The sequence below is a fragment of the Suricata suricatta genome, chromosome X (genome assembly GCF_006229205.1).
Source record: "Suricata suricatta isolate VVHF042 chromosome X, meerkat_22Aug2017_6uvM2_HiC, whole genome shotgun sequence".
Taxonomy (NCBI): domain Eukaryota; kingdom Metazoa; phylum Chordata; class Mammalia; order Carnivora; family Herpestidae; genus Suricata; species Suricata suricatta.
The window spans coordinates 62,614,706-62,617,456 of NC_043717.1; the positions used below are offsets into that span (position 1 = coordinate 62,614,706).

At 35.2% G+C, this 2,751-nt stretch overlaps 1 non-coding gene across 1 annotated transcript; it reads right to left on the reverse strand.

Moving 5' to 3' along the window:
• Positions 1-1,179: 1,179 nt before the first annotated feature.
• On the reverse strand, positions 1,180-1,284 carry LOC115284450. Its single transcript, XR_003905204.1, has one exon. It is a non-coding gene; the product is annotated as a U6 spliceosomal RNA (small nuclear RNA).
• Positions 1,285-2,751: the final 1,467 nt, after the last annotated feature.

The following is a 2,751-nucleotide window of genomic DNA, read 5'->3' on the forward strand; positions in this document are numbered from 1 at the left end:
TCCATCTGTTCCAATATGTCTTTAAGGTCCATTGTTTCTTTAGTGATTTTCTGTCTAGTTGATCAATCCATTGCTGTAAGTGGAGTATTAAAATCCCGTGCAATTTGCACATTCTTATCAATAAGATTGATTCTATTTGTGATTAATTATTTTATGTGTTTTGGTGCTCCCAAATTTGTCACTTTGATGTTTTTAAATGTTAGCTCTTCCTGATGAAAAAAACCCTTTAATGATTATATAATGCCCTTCTTCATTTTTTGTTACTGTCTTTACTTAAAGTCCAATTTGTCCATTATAAGTATGGCTACACTGGCTTTCTTTTGACTTCCAGTCACATGATAGTTTTTTCACCATTCCCTTACTATCAACCTGAAGGTGTTTTCAAGTCTAAAATGAATCTCTTCTAGACAACAAATAGATGGATTTCATTTTTTTAATCCATTCTGCTGCCCTATGTCATTGATTGGAGCATTTAGTCCATTTATATTCAGTGTTATTATTGACAAATATGAGTTTAGATTCATTGTGTTCTCCATAGGGTTCATGCTTGTAGTGATGTCTCTGGGACCTTGTATTCCTTGCAATATTTCCCTCATAGCATCCTTCTTAGGATTTCTTGTAAAGCTTGTTTGGTGGTGATGATTCTTTCAATTTTTGTTTGGGAAAACCTTTATCTCTCCTTCTATTCTGAATTACAAACTTTCTGGATAAAGGATTCTTGGCTGAATATTTTTCCTGTTCATCACTGTGAAGATTTCCTGCCATTTCTTTCTGGCTTGCCAAGTTTCCATAGATAGGTCTGCATCCACTCTGATAGGTTTCCCTTTGTATGTTAGCATCCTTTTATCCCTAGCTGCTTTCAGAATTCTCTATTTCTCCTTATATTTTTCCAGCTTCACTATGATATGTCGTGCTGAAGGTAGATTCAAGTTATGTCTGAGGGGTTTTCTCTGTGTCTCTTGGATTTCAGTGTCAATTTCCTTCCCCAGATTGGGGAAGTTTTCAGCTATAATTTGATCAAACATCCCTCCAGGACATTTTTCTCTTTCTTCTTCTTCTTCTTCTTCTTCTTCTTCTTCTTCTTCTTCTTCTTCTTCTTCTTCTTCTTCTTCTTCTTCTCCTGCTTCTGCTTCTGCTTCTGCTTCTGCTTCTGCTTCTACTTCTTCTTCCTCAGGAATTAAAAATATGGAATGCTTCATGAATTTGTGTGTCATCCTTTTGCAGCGACCATGCTTATCTTCTCTGTATCATTCCAATTTTTGTATATGTATTGTCGAAGCAAGCACTAACCCCATTTTGTAAGTAGGGATATAGCCTAGGAGAAGTTAGTTAGTTGGCTATTGATAGTGAATTCTAAAACACAGCAATCTTAACATCCTCACCCATTCTTCTCATTATTAATTAATATTGATATTATCAGTTTCAATCCATACTGTAAATATATCTCATAGTTAGCTAGCTAGGATACTTATCTAGACTGTAATATTCTCCTATGCAAAATAATGCAGTAGGATCTAGATGGAAGAAGGCTTCTCTCATTTGTAGTTACTTAACCAAAATAGTCTAAAAGCAACTATTATTAAATAATGTCTTCTACCTTAAAACTGCAGTTATTGAAATAGTACTTATAAAAATTACACAAATACCTTATAGCTCCCTTTTACATTTATAACCATATATGGAAGCTGAAATAGAAATATAACTTTTTATGTGTGTAAAAATTTACATCACCCTATCAGAACAAGACCTTAACTGATCCTCAGTTATATAATGTTAGGCCATGATTCTTTACCATGGCCCATTAGCATAAGACTTTATTTGTTCACCATAGGGAACTGCTTTCTCATTTATAATAGCCATATAACAATCCACTTTTGAAATTAAAGTGAATTTAAAGAAAAATATACTTTAGAATGTTACACAGACCTCCTTGAAGTCCCCTAATCTGATCATCCCCACAGTTTATAATTCACTTGTTTAATGTTTGAAAATTGACAGTAGTAATAATCTGCATACTTAAGCTAGAATCTACTTTACCTCAATTATGCAAATGGGGATTTGGACATTTTCACCAATTTATCTTCTAAGAAAACAACATTTTTATAAGCATTCCTTCAGTATTTCCCTGTTGTCCCATAAATGTTTAAGTGCTCTTTTTTTCTTTAAAAATTACAAATGAGAGCTGCTGTGTGGCTCAGTCGTTTAAACATCCCACTCTTTATCCTGGCTCAGATCATGATCTTGGCTCAGGTCACGATCTCATGATCCATAGAATCAAGCCCCTCATCAGGTTTTGTGCTGACAGCACAGAGCATGCTTGGAATTCTCTCTCTGCATCTCCCATTCTCTCTCTCTCTCTAAACAAATATATTTTAAAAAATGCAAATGAATATATTGGTGATCTCAAAATTGGTGAGTAGCCATTTAAAGTGAGTGAAGCAAAACCTGCAACTCAAATGTTACCATCTCTTACTAACTGTATTTCAACCCTTTATAGAAAAATTTGGATGTGGTCATTTAAAATTAATTTTTAATGTTTGTCTATTGTTTAGAGACAGAGAGAAAGAGAGAGAGCATGAACAGAGGAGGGACAGAGAGAGAGAGAGAGAGAGGGAGACACAGAATCCGAAGCAGGTTCTAAGCTCCAAACTGTCAGCACAGAGCCCGACATGGGTCTCAAACTCATGATCCATGCAATCATTACCTGAGTCAAAGTTGGGCACTCAACCAACTGAGCCACCCAGGTGGTCT